This window comes from Symphalangus syndactylus, chromosome 21, assembly GCF_028878055.3.
Source record: "Symphalangus syndactylus isolate Jambi chromosome 21, NHGRI_mSymSyn1-v2.1_pri, whole genome shotgun sequence".
Lineage (NCBI taxonomy): Eukaryota > Metazoa > Chordata > Mammalia > Primates > Hylobatidae > Symphalangus > Symphalangus syndactylus.
This window is the reverse complement of record NC_072443.2, coordinates 4707843-4734022: the sequence shown is the minus strand read 5'-3', so window position 1 is coordinate 4734022 and position 26180 is coordinate 4707843. Positions and strand designations below refer to the sequence as shown.

At 35.9% G+C, this 26180-nt stretch overlaps 1 long non-coding RNA gene across 1 annotated transcript in view; it reads right to left on the bottom strand.

The window, feature by feature from the left end:
* Window positions 1-832: 832 nt before the first annotated feature.
* LOC134735462 (uncharacterized) overlaps window positions 833-26180 on the bottom strand; it is a 41572-nt gene continuing 16224 nt past the window's right edge. The window contains exon 3 of the long non-coding RNA XR_010118591.1: window positions 833-893. This is a non-coding gene — a long non-coding RNA (uncharacterized lncRNA). The remainder of the gene's footprint in view (window positions 894-26180) is intronic.

Sequence of the window (26180 nt, the reverse complement as noted above, 5' to 3'; positions counted from 1 at the left end):
ATTTAAAAATACTCACGGATGGTGAAAATACCCAATATACTCTCTCAAGTATGTCATTCTCTAGGTGCGCCAAAAGCATTTCTTTAGGCATTTAAGGTTTAAACACTCTTTACGGTGTCCATTTCACAGTTAATTATTCTCTGTCCATGTAACACTGTTGAAAGATTCCAGAATCTATCACTGTCTTTGGAACTAGTTTTTACAAATTATGAGTACAAAGTTACTTTGAATTTTATGTATTTTATTACCTAAATAAGCAAATAAAGCATGAGGTGAATAGTCGATAATTTTTTAAACATCTGTCGAGGTATCTCAAACTCCATTGGAAAAGTATTATTTAATGTTCCTGCTTGAAAGAGAAGATTTGAAAAAGAAAAGAAATAGACTGTTGTGCGTCTCATTTTTACCTCAAACCAATTTCCTGGTTCTTATTTGGAAACCTTGGTTTAAAATCATACTGAGGAAAACCACAAGTGAATCCATTAACTACTTCAGTAACACACATGCATTTTAAACAATGAAGACCTTCCATCCAAATTTACTAGTGTGCCACAACTGCACTTTAATCCTTCCTTCTTTATCTAGAATATAGCAACTTCCTCTAATACTTTAAAAGAAACTTGGTCAAAATACTCCATCAACACTCTCTTTGTCCTTCCTAATACTCTTTCTTTCATGTTATTTAAAGATTTTTGTAAAAGTGTCTTTCCCCCTTTAAAATGTCAAGTTTTACTTATTTAAAATATATGTGCTACTGTACCTCCAGAAACCACTGGCTGGGCCTAGTGACAAGAATATGAGTTGGCTCCTCTTTAGGAAAGATGTCATAATTCCCCAACATCACCTTCACTTTGTAGCATATGGCCTCCAATTCTTCATTTAACAAAGTGATTCTGTTGAAAAGAACAACCATCTAACACAAACATTCACAAAATAGTTAAAATGGTTAATTACCTTTATGTTTTTCAACCAAGCATTGCTTTATTTCAGCATTGTCAGCATAGTTTTATTCACCATAATATGTAATGTAGGTTGTCACATTGTTGCTAAAATTTAATAAATTGAGCAACTCTTATTTAATTAATCCAATAACAGAGCTATCCACCAGAACACCCAGCAAAATGTTTGCTTCAGTGTTCTTCTATGCATCAGAACAGAGAATGGTTAAAGTGCTTTACAGTACTGATTTCTATATTTCCTGAGTGATTTGGGACACACTGGAAAAAGCGCTCCATAATAACCAGGAGATCTCAGTTCTCTGCAGCTCTGCAGCAAAGTAACTTTGTGATTCTAGGCCTGGGTGGTCTGGGTCTGATTCATAGGTTTGCAAGTCTAAGATTAGATAAATAGATAGATATGTAGATAGATAGACAGATAGAGGTAAATAGATGAACAAACTGATAAAGAAGTAGAGACAGACATATAGACATAAATGTGAATGTAGACATAGAAATAAACACGGATCTATGGATATATTGGTACATAAATATAGATAGAGCAGAACAGAACCCCTTTCACATAATGTTTTCTCCTGTTTGACCAAAAATTTATGAAAATTACCTGGCACCTGTAGGCATTTGCATGCTTATACTTTGTCCTAAGAAATGCAAAGTGGCTAAAAGATCTTTTTTCACAGCCAAAGGTCTCTACATGCCTGGAATGAATCCAAGACTTTTCTAAGATACACCTGTACAGCTCTTACTGAAGTGTGGCATCAACAAAGCATAGGGAACACTGGGCAAAAAACTGAGCTTTATTAAGCCCCATTAAGAAAGGTGTCCAATTACAACTGGCAAATGGAAATCTACACGCTGATATTTAGAAATCTTTTATCCAACCTTAATGGCAGTGTCTCTCAACTTATTTAAGCTTGAAGTTTATTTGCTAGTGTTACATAAATGAAGACCGGCATATTGGTAGAAAAAGCAAATCTTCATTCCTTAAAAGATCCAAAGAATCATAGGGAAGTAAGCTGCATTAAGCACACACACACAAATATGCACACCTGCACATGCACATCACACACATATAGACAAAAGTGAACTCTTTCAAATTAATATATTAGATATCATTGTTAGATAAGCCACAGTGTTACACAAATATAATGTTTTCACTATTTCCTGTTTTTTTCTAGATATATTGTTTGAAATCTGTCCACCTCTCCAGAGAAGTGATAAAGATCAAATCAGGTTAAAAGTACTCTGCCTTTAATTTGTAGACTAATAACTCAAATTTACATTTTCAGTTACTTGGCAACCATTGAATTTCCAAAGCAATGATTTTAGTCACAGTAATGTATACTTTCCGCAAGAAAAGGGGAAATAAGAAATGCCAAAGCCATCCAAGTACATGATAGATAATATGTTTGATTTGTATGTTTGATATATATTGACTGGAGTGGTAGTTTGGAACAGTAGTTTTAGATTTATCTGCTACATATGCTACGTTCTTAAATGTTGATATACATTTGACTGTTGTTGACTTGTTCTGTGTGCACATGGTTTTGGTTCACAGAAGGCTGTCAGGTCTCTAAACTACGTTTCCCATGAACTGATGTAATTGTTTGCAAACATAATCTTAAATGCAAGAGACCAAAACCAACAGCAACAACAAAACATAGAAAGCAACATTACTGGAAAGTACTTTGACTTAAGAAAAATAAAATATTTTCCAATAAACTGAAACATTTCTCTTGTGTGGAAACCTTATAGACTTCTTTTCATATTTTTCAATCATTTTTGTATTGCTTCAGCTTCTCTAACTATGGTATTCAAGAATCCTGCTGGTAATAATCAAGATTAAACATTTATATATTATTTTGTTTGAAATTAATTACTCCTTAAGTCACAAATTGTTAGAACTTAGAACATATCTGGAATACCATCCAGGTTGTTTTCCATAGATGACCGATGCGAAACCTGAGGAGGAAAACAATACAACTATTTAAAGAAATATAAATGTATGACATTTTTAACTTACATTAGGAAGACATTAATCATCAAATTAATTTAGTGTATTCTTAGAAAAAAATTCACGTTTCTTTCAGTAACACAAATTAAAGATAAAGATGATTGTTTAGAGGGCCATTTGCTTTCAAACTTTGTTTAATACCTACTACTTGGCATTCACAGATTTATTTACTGAACATGAAGGAATAAACAAAGCAAAGGAAAAAAACAGCTATCTTGGAGCTCATATTTTAGTGGAAGAAGTGAGGTAAATGAGTAAAGTTAGATATATCTTGTTTACAAATACATAAGCTGTAGGCAAATATTATGTTACCTAATAGTGTGTTGCTTACCTAGATTAATAGAGAAAACATCACAGAATCAAAAGCCCTTAGTATTAATCTAGAGTCTGCAACACTCAAGCCACTTTCCTAAGTTATTTACCAGTTTTAGCTTCAGTTTTGACTCAAGTTAATTGTGAATTATATATACACCCAGTCTTCCTCATACTATTTCTCTGAATCTCACATGTGATCAATGTACAATATAGCACTTTGTAAAGCTGTGTCAAGCATTGCATAAACAGAAAGCAGTGTCATTATAGCTAGAAGCTGATGTTGGGAAGAAAATAAACTACAACATGGCAAACAAAATCCATAGAACATTCCTGGATCTTTTTATTTTTAGCTTTTATTTTAAGTTCAGGGGTACATACGCAGGTTTGTTGCATCGGTAAACTTGTGTCTTGGGGGTTTGTTGTACAAATTATTTCATCAGCTATGTGTTAAGCCTAGCAGCCATTAGTTATTTTTCCTGATTCTCTCCTTCCTTTCGACCTATCCCCTCCAAAAGACCCCTGTGTGTTTTCTTCCCCTCTATGATGTGTCCATATGTTCTCATCACTTATGTCCCACTTATAAGTGAGAACATGAGGTATTTGGTTTTCAGTTCCTGTGTTAGTTAGCTAAGTATAATGACCTCCAGCTCCATCCATGTCATTACAAAGGACATGATCTGTTCTTTTTTATGCTGTATAGTATTGCACTGTGTATATGTACCAGTTTTTCTTTATCTAGTTTATCACTGATGGGCCTTTAGGTTGATTCCATGTTTTTACTATTGTGAATAATGTGCAATTGCAAATAGTATTGAATCTTACTAATTGGCCAGCAAAGTAACATAGTTAATATGAGCCAGTAAATGAAGATTGTGAGAACTTTGGACCTGTACATACTCAGTTTTGCCCTATCCAGGTCCACCCTGAGAATGTAGTATACTGGAGCCTTCTCCTCAGAGAGGCTCATGTTTTAAGGGGACTAATTTGCTACATGACAAGTGGTAATGCAACAAGGATTCTAGGAACAGTCACTGGGATAAAAAGAGATCCCTCCCTCACTTACTTGTACTAAAAACCACTGGCAACTTCTCAAAAAGGTACAAGAGAGAGCTGTCTCTACCTTTTAAGGTTTTCCATTAATTTTTATTTTTAATTTAAATTTGCTCTTGACAATCTTCTTAAACCCATTGCATCTGCTTTAAATGTTGGCATTAGGTCTGGAGTTAGAATGAGAAATCCAAGCAACATTTTTTTCTTAGGTTCTGTGCCTTCGACAGTAGTGGTTCTCAAAATAGTGTGAGTTGAAGTCAACTGTTGATCTTAGAGGACATTGACATCCCTGGACACTAACACAAATATTCTGATTTGGTAAGTCTGGAATGTGTCCCAGATCTGCATACTAAATAGTACCCACCTATCCCTCCATTCTAATTCTCTTGATCTTAATAATACATTTTGAAGAAAACAAATGAAGATTAATAGACAACCCTAAAATACTTAGATTAATATTTTATTTTCAAAAATTACTTGAAAACTTTATAAATGAGATTACTTTTAGGGTTGTCTACCTAAAGAAACCAGAAAAATAGTGTAAATATACATATGTTTTGGCTTTCACTAAAAATACATCTCCTACAACAACCTAAAAAATTCTGCCACAATTGAATAAAGCAAGCTCAGGATTCTAGAAGATTCTACCCTCTGACTTGGGGATGCCAATAAGAGGACTTGGTGTTCGAGAATTTTTGTGTGAGTGTGCCTGTATGTGTGTGAGAGAGAGAGAGAAAGAGAGAGAGAGAGAATATAAGTGTGTGTCTGCCCACGCACAACACACACATTTAATGCCATGAGATAAACACCAATCTGCTTAGGTTTTTGGTGTGTGTTTTTATTTTAAAGATGCTGTTGATGCTTTGGAGAATGGACAATTCTAAGAGAGCATCTAAAAGTACATTTTCATTTGAAATAACAAATATAAGGGAAGGGAAGAAAAAGAAAAGAATGGTTTTGATTAAGGTTTTCAATTGTCTTATATATGTCAAGAACTTCCTTTTCTCCTCCTACATTTTAAAAGGCTCAGAAGCATTTGATGGGTTTTTATTTTCCTCTGAGTATTTTCTTGGATACACTGTCTTGGGTTCTGAGAGTCATAACTCAATAGGATGTGATTGGGGCAACTCCAAAGTTGAAAATAAATAGCAAACTTGGGTAAAGGTTTAGGAAATAACATATATGTGGAATAGTAATAGAACAAAAGCAACCTTCGCTTTCAGAAGGCATGAATGAAAGACACTACAACTCTTTCAGCAATAACAAGGGCAATTACATACAGCACTTGTCCAGGTGTTCATCTCCATTGAGGGCAGGAGAGGAAATGGATGAAACTGGATAATTTATTTTGAAATAAGAAACAAATTTCTGAGACTGAAGACCAAAAAAACATTGTAATTGTTACTGTGGTGGTGGTGGTTTGTGTGTGTGTCTGTATTTTTTTTTTTTGATATGGAGTCTCGTTCTGTTGCCAGGCTGGGGTGCAGTGGTGCGATCTCAGCTCACTGCAAGCTACGCCTCCTGGGTTCACGCCATTCTCCTGCCTCAGCCTTCCGAGTAGCTGGGACTACAAGTGCCCGCCACCAAGTATTTTTAGTAGAGACGAGGTTTCACTATGTTGGCCAGGATGGTCTCGATCTCCTGACCCCGTGATCCGCCCGCCTCGGCCTCCCAAAGTGCTGGGATTACAGGCGTGAGCCACCGTGCCCAGCCGTGTGTCTGTGTTTTATGATGTAAAGGAGCCATACAATAAAATTTTCAAATTGGTCCTATTTGGTCTCAGTTGGTTTAGGTGTGGTGCTGTATGAGAGAGAAAATAGTGTAAGTGAACTCTTACAATACATTTTATACCTATCATTCTGTAAATTAAAAATCTGAGTGAATAGTTTCTTTTTTTCAGATAGTTTGAAACTAACTGACAAGATGTCTTTAGGGAGTTTTCCCTGAATTAAACGTAAATTCTTTCCTATAATCCTCTTCTCCTTTACCCTTCATCTCATTCATTCCCAGTTATTTCCTTTCTCATGACAGTGGAAGTTAAAGAGGGTGGGGCAACAGAGAATGTTTCAGATGTAGTCCTTTCTGCCTGAGTTAAAAAGCAGCATTTGGAAAAGTTTATGTTACAATTTCCTATGATCCTAAAATAGAAACCTTATTGAGATTAGTTTTCTGAAAAAGAAAAACACATATCAATAGCATCAGAAATACGAAAAACGTTTACTAATTTAAATGCCACTTTACAATGTGAAATTGCGAATTACTCATTTCAAAAATGCAACTGAACTCGATTGATTTAAGGGAATGCCGAACTGTATTTTCTAATTGCAAAATTCTGTAGTGGCACAATACAGTGTAAAGTACAAAGAAAAGAAGGTAAAAACTCACGTCTTAAACCGCATCTTGGATATGAGGCAGCTATTAGAAATACCTTACTTTATGAAATACAACCTATATTGTATTCAAATAATAATTACATTTCCATTGATATCATACCTTATAACTTATATTTTTAAAATTTAGTTTTATCCCAAAACACATTTCAGTGGTGCCATTTTCTCTGTCATCAAAGAGGATGGAGAAGATTACCCATGATGGAATAAAAAAATCATTAAATAAAAATGATGCTTGGTGTCAATAGCCTTTTCTACTTACCATATTGTTTTTATATCTGAATAATGACCTTGTTTGAGGCAACAATGTGGCTAAACTTGTGATTTTCTGTTTTTTGTTTTTGCCAGATGTTTGCCCTTCCAGTTTTTTTCCAGCAGGGTGTGGCCACATGACATAACTGTGGCCAAGATGCAAAGGAAATATGATAAGGGATTTTTACAAATTGGCATTGACATTTTCTCATTCTTTGTGCTTTAAACATAGAAGTGTTACATAGAGTTGAAGCAACCATTTTTGACCATGACTAACAGGTAAAAAATGCTTGAAAATACATCCTTCAATAGAGTACACTTCGGGATGAAAAATAATATTTGTAATTATTGTGAGATTACTGAAAATGTTACTGAGATTTTTAAGACAATTAATGTCCTGTTCAACAACTATAAATGTCATTCATGCTGAAGAGAAAGACCTCTACATCAGACAAATACACAACAATTATTTCTGTTGCAAAAGTAAATAATATCCTCAAAGTATTTTAATATACTCTAAGTATTTTAATATGTCCTTACATTTAATATTGAAAAATTGTAGAAATATTTTTATTTGTTCTTTCTCTTTCTCCCCCATCATACATACCACATAAAACAAATGTAAATATTTCAATATAACATGTAAATATTGGCACATATTCATATTTATTCCTAATACAGATCACAATATAACTTATATTGTGGTATTTAAAATATTTTAGGTATAATATACTTAAGCAATTTTTATATTTTGGAAAGGAATTTCTTTTTTTTATTATTATACTTTAAGTTTTAGGGTACACGTGTGCAACGTGCAGGTTTGTTACATATGTATACATGTGCCATGTTGATGTGCTGCACCCATTAACTTGTCATTTAGCATTAGGTATATCTCCTAATGCTATCCCTCCCCCCCCGCCACCCCACAACAGGCCCAGTGTGTGATGTTCCCCTACCTGTGTCCATGGGTTCTCACGGTTCAATTCCCACCTATGAGTGAGGACATGCGGTGTTTGGTTTTTGGCTCTTGTGATAGTTTGCTGAGAATGATGGTTTCCAGCTTCATCCATGTCCCTATAAAGGACATGAACTCATCCTTTTTATGGCTGCATACTATTCCATGGTGTATATGTGCCACATTTTCTTAATCCAGTTTATGGTTGTTGGACATTTGGGTTGGTTCCAAGTCTTTGCTATTGTGAATAGTGCCACAATAAACATACATGTGCATGTGTCTTTATAGCAGCATGATTTATAATCCTTTAGGTATATACCCAGTAATGGGATGGCTGGGTCTAAGGGTATTTCTAGTTCTAGATCCCTGAGGAATCGCCACACTGACTTCCACAATGGTTGAACTAGTTTACAGTCCCACCAACAGTGTAAAAGTGTTCCTATTTCTCCACATCCTCTCCAGCACCTGTTGTTTCCTGACTTTTTAATGATTGCCATTCTAACTGGTGTGAGATGGTATCTTATTGTGGTTTTGATTTGCATTTCTCTGATGGCCAGTGATGATGAGCATTTTTTCATGTGTCTGTTGGCTGCATAAATGTCTTCTTTTGAGAAGTGTCTGTTCATATCCTTCGCCCACTTTTTGATGGGGTTGTTTGATTTTTTCTTGTAAATTTGTTTGAGTTCATTGTAGATTCTGGATATTAGCCCTTTGTCAGATGACTAGATTGCAAAAATTTTCTCCCATTCTGTAGGTTGCCTGTTCACTCTGATGGTAGTTTCTTTTCCTGTGCAGAAGCTCTTTAGTTTAATTAGATTCCCATTTGTCAATTTTGGCTTTTGTTGCTATTGCTTTTGGTGTTTTAGGCATGAAGTCCTTGCCCATGCCTATGTCCTGAATGGTATTGCCTAGGTTTTCTTCTAGGGTTTTTATGGTTTTAGGTCTAACATTTAAGTCTTTAGTCCATCTTGAATTAATTTTTGTATAAGGTGTAAGGAAGGGATCCAGTTTCAGCTTTCTACATATGGCTAGCCAGCTTTCCCAGCACCATTTATTAAATAGGGAATCCTTTCCCCATTTCTTGTTTTTGTCAGGTTTGTCAAAGATCAGATAGTTGTAGATATGCGACATTATTTCTGAGGGCTCTGTCCTGTTCCATTGGTCTATATCTCTGTTTTTGTACCAGTACCGTGCTGTTTTGGTTATGTAGCCTTGTAGTATAGTTTGAAGTCAGGTAGCATGATGCCTCCAGCTTTGTTCTTTTGGCTTAGGATTGACTTGGCAATGCGGGCTTTTTTTTGGTTCCATATAAACTTTAAAGTAGTTTTTTCCAATTCTGTGAAGAAAGTCATTGGTAGCTTGATGCGGATGGCACTGAATCTATAAATTCCCTTGAGCATCATCCTGATACCAAAGCCTGGCAGAGATACAACAACAAAAAAAGAGAATTTTAGACCAATGTCCCTGATGAACATGGATGCAAAAATCCTTAATAAAATACTGGCAGGCCGGGCGCGGTGGCTCACGCTTGTAATCCCAGCACTTTGGGAGGCTGAGGCGGGCGGATCACGAGGTCAGGAGATCGAGACCACAGTGAAACCCCGTCTCTACTAAAAAATACAAAAAAAAATTAGCCGGGCGTGGTGGCGGGCGCCTGTAGTCCCAGCTACTCAGAGAGGCTGAGGCAGGAGAATGGCGTTAACCCGGGAGGCGGAGCTTGCAGTGAGCCGAGATTGCGCCACTGCACTCCAGCCTGGGCGAAAGAGCGAGACTCCGTCTCAAAAAAAAAAAAAAAAAAAAAAAAAAATACTGGCAAACCAAATCCAGCAGCACATCAAAAAGATTATCCACCATGATCAAGTGGGCTTCATCCCTGGGATGCAAGGCTGGTTCAACATACACAAATCAATAAAGGTAATCCAGCATATAAACAGAAACAAAGACAAAAACCACATGATTATCTCATATTGATTCTTCCAACCCATGAGCATGGAATGTTCTTCCATTTGTTTGTATTCTCTTTTATTTCATTGAGCAGTGGTTTATAGTTCTCCTTGAAGAGGTCCTTCACCTCTTGTAAGTTGGATTCCTAGGTATTTCATTCTCTTTGAAGCAATTGTGAATGGGAGTTCACTCATGATTTGGCTCTCTGTTTGTCTGTTATTGGTGTATAAGAATGCTTGCGGTTTTTGCACATTGATTTTGTATCCTGAGACTTTGCTGAAGTTGCCTATCAGCTTAAGGATATTTTGAGCTGAGACAATGGGGTTTTCTAGATATACAATCATGTCATCTGCAAGAAATGGATAAATCCTCCACATGTACACCCTCCCAAGACTAAACTAGGAAGTAGTCAAATCTCTGAATAGACCAATAACAGACTCTGAAATTGAGGCAATAATTAATAGCTTACCAACCAAAAAAAGTCCCAGACCAGATGGATTCACAGCCGAATTCTACCAGAGTTACAAGGCGGAGCTGGTACCATTCCTTCTGAAACTATTCCAAGCAATAGAAAAATAGGGAGTCTTCCCGATCTCATTTTATGAGGCCAGCATCATCCTGATACCAAAGCCTGGCAGAGATACAACAACAAAAAAAGAGAATTTTAGACCAATGTCCCTGATGAACATGGATGCAAAAATCCTTAATAAAATACTGGCAAACCAAATCCAGCAGCACATCCAAAAGATTATCCACCATGATCAAGTGGGCTTCATCCCTGGGATGCAAGGCTGGTTCAACATACACAAATCAATAAAGGTAATCCAGCATATAAACAGAAACAAAGACAAAAACCACATGATTATCTCAATAGATGCAGAAAAGGCCTTTGACAAAATTCAACAACCTTTCATGTTAAAAACTCTCAATAAATTAGATATTGATGGGACGTATCTCAAAATAATAAGAGCTATCTATGACAAACCCACAGCCAATATCATACTGAATGGGCAAAAACTGGAAGCATTCCCTTTGAAAACTGGCACAAGACAGGGATGCCCTCCCTCACCACTCCTATTCAACATAGTTTTGGAAGTTCTGGCCCAGAATTTTTTATTACATTTGTGACTTTGAAGATCCACACATAAATATTAAGGACTTATAAAAATTTTTATTTAACAAATTCTGACTTTAGTCATCCTTGTAGAAGAGTAATTCCAAAGGCTTTTCAAATAAATACTTTGGACTGTGGCTAATAAAATAATTAAAGAGTTTTCAGTAGTTAATTACTTTTGTAATTGGCTAAAAACGTTTCACGTAAATTCTATTTCTCTTTTAAATTAAGTGAAATCATAAAAAAAGTATAATTTTTATTTTATGTTACTTTGTGAATCTCTCTGTGACAGAACATTTATTTTCAAATTTTATAATGCTAAATTGAATTTCAATCAAGTTTTAAGAAATATAATATACTTTAATCCTACTATTGCCATATTGAAACCTCAACTATTCATGTTTTGGGCAAGTGGAACAAAAGAAATAAATTAAAGGTAATAACCTTCATTGTTTTTCACAAACTATGTTTTAATTGTTTTACAAATGTTGAGTAATGTGATTACTTCAAAGAGAAACTGAAACTATAGATGTGTCTCTTTCATAGGAAATAAGACAAGTAGTTGTATACATTTTAAAAATAAGTATTATGTACATTATTGAAAAAATATACATTCTTTTTATGATGAACATGAAAAATTTACTTCAAAAATAAGCATTAAGAATACTTAAGAAAAGTATTACCCAACACAATCAATTTGGAGAAGTAGAGAAAAAGTGAATTTGTAAATTTCTGTATATAATTTTGATTTCTGTCTGTATTTACAGAAAGTCCATGAGAAAAGTTATTATAAATTCCGTTATATTTTAAAAGTTTATCTTAGAAATTACATTTTGTGGTCACTAACTCTACTTGCCTTTGACACTATCGTGGTACCTCTTTATATATTCAGGTTGAAAAATTATCTATGGGCAATTTCTCATGTGTACCTAAAGGCTATTAATAGATTCTGATTATTTCCTCTGAAATTGACCCATTACTTTAGTTAAAACATGTATAATATTATGTGCAATTAACTTGATCATTAATGATTTTTACTTTTATTTGTAAGGTCTGAATGAAATAGATCATTCCTAACCCTTCATATACTTCCCCTTAGAAGGGGGTGAATTAAAAACAGTCTTGCTGAATCAAACCAGGTAATTTGGGCACAGATCTTTGAAAAACAATCAGAAATTTAGCCAGATGAAAATCAGTTTTCAGTTGAAATGGGTAAGAATGAGTAAGCAGTTAAAACAAGTTCCTAATCATTTTCATTATGAAAGAAACAAAAAGAAAGAACATAAACTTGATTATCAAATGAACAGAGGCAAAGCTAGGCCTTCATCATAGGGAGTTACATGGCAGTGCTTCTTAGAATTCTTTTTTTTTTCCCAAATAAACCCTCACACATGGAACAAAGAAGCCAGTGCCTTTCCTCTCATCTCTCCCCTTGTCCCCACTGTTTTTAATAATGTACGTCTGACATGCTAACAATCAAGCACATGTTCTTTCATTGTTGTCTGATCTCAGCTGTCTGATAATGGCTTAAGAGGAATGATGAGTGGAATCACACATCAAGGGTCTCCTTTGTTGACAGTATAACCAAGGGTGTATTTCCAATTTGCAGTTTGGTGCTGCAGCTTTAGAAGTGCCGCATTTGTTTGATATCCACTTGATGCAGTGCCATTAATCCACCAAACTCAGGGGTCAACTATCCCGACAATGTGTGAATGAGGAATCAAAGATACAGACTTTGCAGAAGTTTTTGAAAAATAAAAGAAACAGTTTGTTTCCCAGGTTTCCTTTTTTAATCTTCAGACATAAAATAATAAAATATCACTCTGCAAAAATCTAAGCATACCATATGATATGTACATACGTTCTCTACCATCTATAGATTTGGCCTAAAAAATGTTTCATGTTTTTCATAACGAATAAAGAGTCAATCTGTTCTGTGTTTTACCATTTGGAATTAATCCAAGACCAATTATTTTACAGATTATCCTCACAAATTTTCTGCATCTCAAACTCTTTTGGGGAAAAATACATCTTTTCAATATTTTAAACATTTTCTACTATGAACATGTGTTACTTGAGCAATACTAAAAATTGTATTTAAAATATAAACTGTAAAATCTGGTAAAGACCTTAGAAAAGGTCTATTATTACAAATTTAAAAAGGCTTATTTATTTTAGAATATTAACCTTTCCTACTTCCAATAGTAGCCCATTGTTTTCATAAAGTTCACTCTCTGATTAACTAAAATATATTTCATAAATATTTTTTGTCTTATATAAAATGATGATGATTAAAATTAAGTCTTTTCTGGTAGTGAAGCCATATTCACAGGTAAGAGACTTGAAATTGTCTATGAATATTTTGTTTTCTTAGTATACAAATATGTATGTGTGTGCATATGTATATATATGCATACACATACAAAATATTTGTTACTTTCTCCTGTTTTATGTGATTAAGAATATAGAAAACAAACTCTACATACATACAATTCATATCCTTTCAACATTAATAATCTCTCAGAATATCGGTGCAAATGAATACATGTAGTCTAAATGAATTCAATTTTAATTCAAACATCCCTTTTATTAAAATTGATCTTAAATTTAAGGCACATTGGCATGCAGATTTTCAGAAATACTTTTACTTGCAAAAACATACCAAATTGCAAAGAACATCTACACTATGAAGATACTGCATCAACTAACGGGCAAAACAAACAGCTAGCATGATAATGACAGGATCAAATTCACACATAACAATATTAACCTTAAATGTAAACAGGGTAAATGCCCCCAGTTAAAAAACACAGGCTGTCGAATTGGATAAAGAGTCAAGACCCGTCAGTGTGCTGTATTCAGGAGATCCATCTCATGTGCAAAGACACACATAGGCTCAAAATTAAGGGAAGGAGGAATATTTACCAAGCAAATGAAAAGAAAAGAAAAAGCAGGAGTTGCAATCCTAAACTCTGATAAAACAGACTTTAAACCAACAAAGATCAAAAGAGACAAAGAAGGCCATTGCATAACGGTAAAGGGGTCAATGCAGCAAGAAGAGCGAACTATCCTAAATATATATGCACCCAATACAGGAGCATCCAGATTCATAAAGCAACTTCTTAGAGACTTAAAAGAGACATAGACTCCCACACAATAATAGTGGGAGAATTTAACACCCCACTGTCAATATTAGACAGATCAACGAGACAGAAAATTAACAAGGGTATTTAGGACTTGAATTCAGCTCTGGACCAAGAGGACCCAATAGACATCTACAGAATCATCCACCCAAAATCAACAGAAGGTACAGGCTTCCCAGCACCTCATTGCACTTATTCTAAAATTGACCACATAATTGGAAGTAAAACACTCCTCAGCAAATGCAAAAGAACGGAACTCATAACAGTCTCTCAGACCACAGTGCAATCAAACTAGAACTCAGGATGAAGAAACTCACTCAAAACCACACAACGATATGGGAACTGAACAACCTGATCCTGAATGACTACTGGGTAAATAATGAAATGAAGGCAGAAATAAAGATGTTCTTTGAAACCAGTGAGAACAAAGACACAATGTACAAGAATCTCTGGGACACATTCAAAGCAGTGTGTAGACGGAAAATTATAAGTGGCCACTAGAGAAAGTAGGAAAGATCTAAAATTGACACCCTAATATCAAAATTAAAAGAACTTGGGAAGCAACAGCAAACAAATTCAAAATCTAGCAAAAGACAAGAAATAACTAAGATTAGGGCAAAACTGAAGGAGTAGAGACACACAAAAAAAAACCTTCAAAAAATCAATGAATCCAAGAGCTGGTTTTTAGAAAAGATCAACAAAATACATAGACCAGTAGCCAGATTAATAAACAAGAAAAGAGAGAAGAATAAAATAGATGCAATAAAAAATGATACAGGGGATATCACAACTGATCCCACAGAAATATAAACTACTATCACAGAATACTATAAACACTTCTCAAATAAACTGGAAAACCTGGAAGAAATGCGTAAATTCCTGGACACATACACTCTCCCAAGTCTAAGCCAGGAAGAAGTCAAATCCATAAATAGACGTAAAACAAGTTCTGAAATTTAGGCAGTTATTAATAGCCTAACAACCAAAAAAAGCCCAGGACCAGACTCATTTACAGTCGAATTCTGCCAGAGGTACAAAAAGGGGCTGGTACCATTCTTTCTTAAACAATTTCCAACAGTAGAAAAAGAGGGGATCATCCCAAACTCCTTTTATGAGGGCAGCATAATCCTGATACCAAAACCTGGCAGAGACACTACAAAAAAGAAAAATTACAGGCCAATATCCCTAATGAACATCAGTACAAAAATCTTCAATAAACTAATGGCAAACCGAATCCAACAGCACATCAAAAAGCTTACCCACCATGATTAAGCTGGCTTCATACCTAGGACACAAGTCTGGTTCAACTTATGCAAATCAAAAAATGTAATCCATCACATAAACAGAACCAATGACAACAACCACATGATTATATCAATAGATGCAGAAAAGGCCTCGACAAAATTCACCAGCCCTTCATGGCAAATACTCTCAGTAAACTAGGTATCAGTGGAACGTATCTCAAAATAATAAGAGCTTTTTATGACAAACCCACAGCCAATATCATACTGAATGGGCAAAAACTGGGAACATTCCCTTTGAAAACTGACACAAGACAAGGATGCCCTCTCTCACCACTCCTATTCAACATAGTACTGGAAGTTCTGGCCAGGACAATCAGGCAAGAGAAAGAAATAAAGGCTATTCATATAGGAGGAGAGGAAGTCAAATTGTCTCTGTTTGCAGATGACATGATTGTATACTTAGAAAACCCGATCGTCTCAGCTCAAAATATCCTTAAGCTGATGAGCAACTTCAGCAAATTCTCAGGATACAAAATCAATATGCAAAATTCAGAAGCATTCCTATACACCAATAACAGAAAAACAGAACCAAATCATGAGTGATCTCCCGTTCACAATTGCTACTAAGAGAATAAAATACCTAGGAATACAACTTACAAGGGATGTGAAGGACATCTTCAAGGAGAACTACAAACCACTGCTCAAGGCAATAAGAGAGGACACAAACAAATGGAAAAAACATTCCATGCTTATGGATAGGAAGAATCAATATTGTGAAAATGGCCATACAGCCCAAAGTAATTTACAGATTAAATGCTATCCCCGTCAAGCTACCACTGACTTTCTTCACAGAATTGGAAAAAGACGACTTCAAAGTTCATATGGAACCGAAAAAAGAGCCTGCATAGCCAAGACAATCCTAAGCAAAAAGAACAAAGCTGTAGGCATCACGCTACTTGACTTCAAAGTACACTACAAGGCTACACTAACCAAAACAGCATGGTACTGGTACCAAAACAGATATATAGACCAATGGAACAGAGCAGAGGTCTCAGAAATCATACCACGCATCTTCAACAGTCTGATCTTTGACAGACCTGACACAAACAAGCAATGGGGAAAAGATTCCCTATTTAATAAATGGTGTTTGGAAAACTGGCTAGCCATATGCAGAAAACTGAAACTGGACCCCTTCCTTACACCTTATACAAAAACCAACTCAAGATGGATTAAAGACTTAAGACCTAAAACCATAAAAATCCTGGAAGAAAACCCAGGCAATATGATTCAGGACATAGACATGGGAAAAGACTTCAGGTCTAAAATGCTGAAAGCAATGGCAACAAAAGCCGAAATAAACAAATGGGATCTAATTAACTAAAGAGCTTCTGCACAGCGAAAGAAACTGTCATCAGAGTGAACAGGCAACCTAGAGAATGGGAGAAAATTTTTGCAATCTATCTATCTGAGAAAGGGCTAATATCCAGAGTCTACAAAGAACTTAAACAAATTTACAAGAAAAAAACAAACAACCCTGTCAAAAAGTGGGCGAAGAATATGAACAGACACTTCTCAAAAGAAGACATTTATGCAGCAAACAAACATATGAAAAAATGCTCATCATCACTGGTCATTAGAGAAATGCAAATCAAAACCACAATGAGATACTATCTCATGCCAGTTGGAATGGCAATCATTATAAAGTCAGAAAACAACAGATGCTAGAGAGGATGTGGAGAAATAGGAATGCTTTTACACTGTTGGTGGGAGTGTATATTAGTTCAATCATTGTGGAACACAATGTGGCAATCCCACAGGGATCTAAAACTAGAAATACTATTCCACTCAGCAATCCCATTACCAGGTACACACCCAAAGGATTATAAATCATTCTACTGTAAAAACATACTCACACGTATGTTTATTGTGGCACTATTCACAATAGCAAAGACTTGGAATCAACCCAAACGTCCATCAGTGATAGACTGGATAAAGAAAATGTGGCACACATACACCATGGAATACTACGCAGCTTTAAAAAAGGGATGAGGTCATGTCCTTTTCAGGGACATGGATGAAGCTGGAAATCATCATTCTCAGCAAACTGTCACAAGAAAAGAACCAAACACCGTATGTTCTCACTCATAAGTGGGAGTTGAACAAGGAGAACACATGGGCACAGAGAGGGGAACATCACACACTGGGGCCTTTCAGAGGATGGGGGCCTAGGGGAGGGATAGCACTAGGAGAAATACCTAATGTAGATGACGGGTTGATGGGTGCAGCAAACCACCATGGCACGTGTATACCTATGTAACAAAACTGCACGTTCTGCACATGTACCCCAGAACTTAAAGTATAATAAAATAATTTTTGAAAAAAAATATATGCAAGAAACAACAAAAAAGAATGTCAATTGCTAAACACTATTTCTTCTTTGTTTTGCATTCTTTTTGCAACAATCTTAATCATCCTTCATCAAATCTACTTTCTTGAGATTAATAAGAAACAGTGATATTGAGTAGAACACAGAAGAAAAACAATAAATTTAACATATTTTCAAAATTTAATATATTTTAAACAATCTTTACTTTCACCAGTGAAAATTATAATTAAATAATTTAAAATAAATAAAATGTTAATGCTTCTTTTAATTAAATTAACAAATTAATAGATTTGTTTACTCAAACATTTATTGAGTCTTCCTATATTTCAGGTAGTGTTATTTGCCCTTGAGATACATCATTGAACAAGGAAGACAAATCTTTGCTTTATGTTGAGCTTTTTCTGGTGAACAGCGCAGGTATTATGAATTTTATTCATTCTCATGGCTTTAAGTACTATATCTGTATGCACTATACATGTTATATATAAGTACTAATATCTACATGTTGATAGCTACTATTATTCAGGGTCTAATTTAGAAAAAAGAAACAGTTGTAAGGATTCAAAAAAACTTTAATAGAGTCAAGTGATACATAGGAGATTAAAGAGCTAGGAAAAAACAAGAGACAATGTGGTAACCATTATGTTACAAACAGCTATACTCTTAGACCACAGGCTCGAGGAATAGAGATAGAATTATCAAATATTAGATGCAGGGGCTCAACAGATGTAAGCTAGAATTACAGCCAGGTTATGGGGTGAGAGCCACAGAGGATATTCAGCCACTGATGACACACAAGGCAGAGTGACTGCGGGAAATATCCTTGCTTCTCCATTCTTTCGCCTTTCAATTTCTCACTAGTGCTTCCCATTGGCCAAACCCAATCTGAGACTTGGCCAACAGTACTTAGCCCACTTGTGAGGCAGAACAGAACAGGGAAGGCTGACAAGTGTATCTGAGGATAAACAGGTTAAGACTGGCACAACTACCAAACTTCTATCTCTTATCATTATTTTTCTCCTGAAATTCAGGCACGTGTGTTCAAATGACTATGGGAGATTCTCCTTGGATATACAAAGGGCACATTATAGTGCATATGTAAAACATTAAATTTGATTGCTGCCACATTAACTAAACACATACACCAAAAAGTCTAAACTAACTAAAATGTGACCTCCTGATAGTGCCCTGATACATTAAAAACTACCAATTATCACAGTCGCTCAAGCATTATGGCTAGGAGTTCATCTTTTATCCTTCTCTTAGCTGTACCTCCTACTCTTAACTGTACCTTACAGTTCATTGCACATGTAAGTCCTATCTTTAAAACACTCTGGGTCACTCTACTTCTTTTAATTTTCACAAAAACACTCTAGTCTAAGTCACCATTATATTTAACCTGTTTTTTTTTTTAAGAATTTATTTTTGGGGGAAGTTTTATGTTCACAGCAAAATTGAAAGGAAGGTACAAAGATTTCTCATTTCTCCTTGTCCCAACACATGCATAGCCTCCATAGTTATCAGCATCCCTAACACAGTAGTACGTTTGTAATAATTGATGAACCTACGTTGACACATCATTTTCACCCAGAGTTGATGGATTACATTAGGGTTCAGGTTTGGTGTTCATTTCATGGGTTTAACAAATGTACAATAACATGCATTTACTGTTATAGTACCCTACAGAGTAGTTTCACTGCCCTAGAGATCTTCTGTGCTCTGTCTTTCATCCCTTCTTCCGTCTTATCCCTGGCAGCCATTAGCCTTCTCATGTCTCCATAGCTTTGGGCTTTCCAAAATGTCACATTTTTGAAATCGTAGTTAGCCTTTCAAGTTTTTTTTCCACCTTGTAATATGCACTGTAGTTTTCTCCATGCCTTTCAGTGCCTTAATAGTTCATTCCTTTTTAAAGTTGAATAATATTCTATTGTCTGGACATACCACAGTTTTTATCCTATATTCCTGCAATAGCTCCTAACTGTCTGGTTGTGACAGATTGTATGTTTCAAAAATGGCTGCATCAGTATCACTTATCTGTCATGATTTTTTTGCAACGTGGCATTTCCATATCCCAATCAGGAAGTAAAATCAATTTCTCTATCCACTTGAATGTGACTGCCTTGACCAATAAGATAAAGTAAATGTAACACTGTATCAGTTTCCCACCTTTTAAAGCCATGAGCCATGTAGGAAATATACTTCCAGTAACTACCATGCTGTGAGATAATCAAGTGGGGAGACTCTCCAGAATGAAACCAGCCAGGAGGAGAGAGGTGTCAGGAAGTACTCAACACAGGATAAATGAAGGAGATATCTTGGAAGTGCATCCTGCAGCCCCAGCTGCTCCAACCAATTTCCACAGAAAGTACAAAGTATAGAGCTACCATAGGATTCAACATTTCCACTTTTAAACAGCTACCCAAGGAAAGTGAAAATATATATCCATATAAAAACTTGTACATGAATGTTCATGGTAGCATTATTCATAGTAGTCAAAAAGTAGAAAAGACTCAAATGCTGACTACTGAAGAATACATAAACAACATTTGGTATGTCTATACATATACAATGAAATATTATTCAGCAATAAAGAGGAATGAAATACTGATATATGGTTCAACATGTACTAAACTTGAAAACATTATGCTAAGTGAAAGAAATCAGTTACCAAAAAAAAAAAATCGTATAAACTATTTCCATGAAATTTCCAGAATAGGCAGATCTACAGAGATAGAACATAGATCAATGGCTTCCTAAGGCAAATTTGTGTGTGTGTGTGTGTGTGTGTGTGAGTGTGTGAGTGTGTGAAAATGTTCTACAATTAGATTAAAATAATAGTTTCATAAATTGGTGAATATGCTAAAAACCATTGAAGCATTCGCTTTCAATAGGGGAACTATATGGTATGTAAGTTACATGTCAGTAAAGTTGGTTAAAAAGAAAACATTGTAGTCAAATAATATCAACCCCTTCTTAAAACCCTTCCTTGCCTTTACATTCACCCAGACTAAATTTCACACTCTTATCCTAGGCCTGTAACCCTAAGAATAAATCCCTATGGGGTCACAACCTTGTCTACCATACTGAATTTACCTCCTTCAACTCTCCCCAAAGCCCACTATATTTTAGCCAGGCTGACTTTTTTTTTCAGTGTTTCAGATAGTCTAAATCTGTCCTCTTCTTATGGTATTCACATTATTCCTAAACCTATTCCTGGAAGGCTCTTCCCTTAGGTCTTCACATGTTTGCATCCTCCTAGTTCTTCAGGTCTCTGCTCAAATATTAACTTCGTAGGCCAGATTCACTCAGTCAAAATAGGCCTGAGTCACTTTTTTACACAATACCCTGTCTTGTCTTTATCTCACTTCTAACACTATAAAACATTATCAAGTCTGTTTGATTTATTTACTTGCGATGTCTTTTTTCCCCAGTTGAATCTGAGCTCCATGAGAGTTCAAGTGTAATCTTTTGATCATCACTTTGCAGCACCTGACTGAGTGCACAGAGTAGATGCTTGGTAAACATTTGTTCAATGAGGAGTTCTTTACACTTAATTATCTTTTTACATTTATCATCGTGGAGCGAATAATAGATGTTCACAACAGTGTATGTCCCAAAGATATTTTTTGTAACCTTCAGTCTCACCTTTCTCTGCTCACTGCTGAGGAACTCTCAGGCTGCCTGTAGACGAAATAGTGCTACCCAGAGACGGTGCTATATCCCGTTCTTACCTGCCTGCTTCGCAAGCTGTCTCGCAGATCTCCCACTGCTACAGTAATTACAGAAATACTTTATAAACTATTTTGTAAGTATTTACGGTTTGTATTTTTACAATGTATGGTATACAACGGTGAACAATGAACACATAGCAGAGAATCAGGAAAGCTAATATCTTCTTGGATTCTGCCCTCAAAGAGGTCAAGTCACTCAACTGAGTCTGTGAAATATTGAACTTTCTTTAGATCGCTTCTGAAATTCCCTTCTGTTCTAACGTCAAGTAAATTAGGCTACAGGAGCAATACCAATATGCCAACATTAAGAAGTTCTAGGTGTATGCCTGGGTGATTGTGTTTGATCTAATATAAGCGTCTCTTTGGTTTGTTTGTGATGATTTTCTACTTTATTTGCCATACTCCTTTGAGAAATTTCATGTGTTGAGCTGATTCACAACCTCGGGGCACTCCCTGGCCAGGCTAGTTTGGCTCAATCTTACAGGTGATGCTGGGGGCATTTTGTCGTGTCACCTCCTCCATTCTGCTCCTGCTCTGAGGCTACCCATCAGCATAAAAGGAAATAGCTCAGCACTGGCTCAACAGACCAAGCATGAGAGGCTGTAAGCTGCGTGTGGTTGAGATGAGAATGTCTCTTCTTGATCATTCTGCAAGACCTTGAGCATTCCTCATACAGTGTTATGTTAGTTTGCAATTATTGGCTTACTTGTCTCCCTCTCCTAGAGAACTAGGATGATGACTTGCTTAATGTAATGACATTTTTATCACAGTATCTGGAATAAAATAAGTGGTAAGATAATAGAAGATTTTACTGAGTGCTTATTAATATCAGGTATCATACTAAATGTTTTCATCTTTACAATAACCCTGTGAAGTAATTTCTATTTTTCCCTCATATTACAGATGATAAAATAAAAACCCAGAGAGAAGATGTCATTCGCCTAATGTCACACATTTCACATGAGGCAAGCTGAGATTTCAATATAGAGAGTCTAACTCCAGGCCCATTAAGTACTATGTTATAGTGCATTCTAAGTGTGGAATGAATTAATAAAATAAATTTTTAGGATTCAGTGCTCCAAGGTGGTTAAGTTAAATGTAATTCAGAAAAGCTTTGACTTTCCAACTTAATAGCTGTATGAATTTCAGTAAATTGTCTCACTTTTCTGTACCTCTTTATCTTTATTGCTAACATGTGGATAAATGGTACATCCTCCTTTTAGGACTAAATGAGATAACTTATATAAAGTATCATGGTTACCAGAAGTGGTACACAGAGAGTGATTGTATTTGTTGAAAGAAGTATAATAAATAGCTGCATTGCTCTTTATAAGCTTAGTTATTCTATGTTAAAACACCAATGTTGGCCGGGCGCGGTGGCTCACGCTTGTAATCCCAGCACTTTGGGAGGCCGAGGCGGGCGGATCATGAGGTCAGGAGATCGAGACCACGGTGAAACCCCGTCTCTACTAAAAATACAAAAAAAATTAGCCGGGCGTGGTGGCGGGCGCCTGTGGTCCCAGCTACTTGCAGAGGCTGAGGCGGGAGAATGGCGTGAACCCGGGAGGTGGAGCTTGCAGTGAGCCGAGATTGCGCCACTGCACTCCAGCCTGGGCGACAGAGCGAGACTCCGTCTCAAAAAAAAAAAAAAAAAAAAAAAAAAAAAAAAAAAAAAAAAAAAAAACACCAATGTTTCAGCTGCTTAAAACAAAAAGTTTATTTCTTACTCCATCATAGGACTCAGGGTGATGGAAGATCTACCAACTGGAATACTAGAGGTCACCAAGAGAGAAAGAAGAGAAGATAAATCATTAAAGATCAACTTTTAAGTGTTTGCTCCCTGGAAATGACATATATCATTTCTATTCATGTATCTGACTATTAATGTCACATAGCCTTGTCTGTCATCAAGAGATTGGCTAAGTTTCAATCCTATCATGTGCTTGGAAGAAGAAAATTAGAATTATTAGTAAATTGTAATATTTATTACAGTAGTCAACATACAGTTACTATTTTTTTTATTTTCATCATGCCTATTATTTAAAAAAGATCCTGTATAACTGAATTGTTAGAGATGTATACCCAATTCAGTTCAATGTAGAAATCGGTTCTGAACTCATTCTCATGTCCAAGACACTAGGCTTACCTAAATCAGACAGTTCTGATGCTCAAGATGCTTATAATAAAACGACAGAGACTGTCATGTATAAATTTGATGTTGGGAATACAGTGTAAGTTGAAAGGATGATTTTATAAATAAATAACCTCGAGTCAAAAAAATGCAGTAATATATTCTAACTGAAAAAAAAAGAAAGATCTACACACAAATGACATCCCAAGTAAAACATACTAGATAACAGCGATGCGTTAGAGAAAGATGGGGGAGATGAGGAAGTCTCATCCAGAGGAAAGATAAAGGCAAAGGCCAAGTAGTGCTTCACAACCAGAATTAAGCCCAGGTTGGAGTGTGTAAACTTCGGAAAATGGGGCTAGCCCTCACTGAGGACGGTGCATACCATGCGAAGGGGGTCAGTCTTTATTCTTTGGGAACTAGAGAACCAATTGAGTTTTAGATCAGAGACGTAGGTGATTAGACTTTTATTTTAGAGAGAAGGATGTGGGATTGTAATTTTTTTACCTCCTGGAGGAAAGTGGAAAGAAAATTCTGGATATTAGAGTACAAGGAATAATTTCCTCCAAAAGTACGAGAAGATACACTGGAAATGGAAAAGAGAGGTATCAAAGACAGATTTAAAAGACAGTGGAACCATCACACCCAAGAAAATAGGAAGCACTAGAGTGTAATGGTCAAGAAAAGAACAACAAGTTGAATATGGCATTAGGATTCTTTTAGTACAGAAGAAATTACCGCTAGTAACAATAATTGAGGACCACAAAAAGAAAGGTGTAGCAAAGAAACAGGTTTGACTTGCAAAATATGAGATAGAGGAGTTTGTAGGAGTTTCACGTGGAGCTGTTTAGTAATTAGACAGAGGTCCTAGCACACAGAAATTATAAAGACCAGAAGCACAGAAAGGACAGAAGAGCCAAGGAGAGAGGGTGTGTGTGTGTGCGTGTGTGTGTGTGTGTGTGTGTGTAGAAATGTATGGCAAATTGTGTAAAATGCTGGGCAATGTGGCAATTTAAAAAATCATTGGCAAGTTTTTAGTTTATCCTTAGATGAATAGTGAGGGCAGAAGCCAGCACGCAGTGAAAAGACTAGAGGAGTAAATTGGAGATGATGAAGTGGATTATGAATTCAAGAAATTTGGCAGAAAGAGAAGAGTTATCACATTACCCCACTGCTCTAAGCCCTCCAGTCATTTCCAATCTTACCCCACATGAAATATGAAGTTTTTATCATGGACTACAAACCTCAACGTCATCTGGAAGTTTCTGAACTCATATCCTGCACTCCCCTCAAGATCCCCTACAGCTAATACCGCTGTAGCCACATGGGAATCCTGGCTGTTTCTTGAACAAAATGCAGGCCTTCCCCTTGTTTCAGGCTTTTTCATTTGGAATTCTGTTAATTCCCCCAATTATTCACATGCACTCCATTGGTTCTTTCTGATAAGCATCATCTTAACAAATGGACTATATGTGCTCATGTGATTTAAAAATAACCTGGTCCTTTTTTATCACTAATTACCCTTCCTTGCTCTCCGTTTTTTAATACTTATTACAACTTGACATATTAAAAATGCATGTTTTTCTATCCTTCCCTGTCCTCCACCACCCCCAGAAGGTAAGCTATATAGTAAAGCAGGAATTTCCTTTCTTTTGACCAATGCTATATTTCTAGGACCTAGAATAGTGTCTGGCAGATACTAGTTTTTTAATAATTAATTGTTAAATGGATGAAGAATGATATGGAGCTGTACTTAGAATGCATGTTTTTCTATCCTTCCCTCTCCTCCACCACCCCCAGAATGTAAGCTATAGTAGAGCAGGAATTTCCTTTCTTTTGACCAATGCTATATTTCTAGGACCTAGAACAGTGTCTGGCAGATACTATTTTTTTAATAATTAATTGTTAAATGCATGAAGAATGATATGGAGCTGTACTTAGAAGAATTCATAACATAAAGAAATTTCTTCGTTGAAGTGAATCTTAAAGACTGTCTCTGGGGAGAAAGGACAAATATGGAGGAGCAGATTGGTGACTCCTTGAAAGGAGATTGGTTGTAAATAGGCTATGGAGCAATATTCTGAAAGGAGAAGAGTATTAAATCATGTCAACAGGTGAGGGATAAATCTCAGAAAAAAATAGGGGAATACTTCCATCTGAATCTAAAGAAAGGAATAAATGTATTGAAATAAAAATAACATCTGAGGAATGAATTTGAAACCATTTATTCTTAAACTGAGAAATAGAATTCATGAATTCTGAGACAGACCAGCAGAAAGAGTAAGGGAGAAGCTTGAGAAGGTCCAGGAATGGGGACTTTAGACATATTTCCTAGGGTGGAAAGAGACGGCTTCTACATTTCCTGAAAGTGAGCCCAGGGCAGGGTTCTCCCCATCTTCATCTAGTTTTGCAGGTCGTTGCTAATATAATACTCTTTCCAGAAGAAAGCCACCTGTACCATTTAGAATGAATACTTTATTCTACTAAAATCTTCAGATTTAGTCTAATTTTCTGAGATAAATAGGCTAATATGGGATGTCCTGTATGGAAATTAA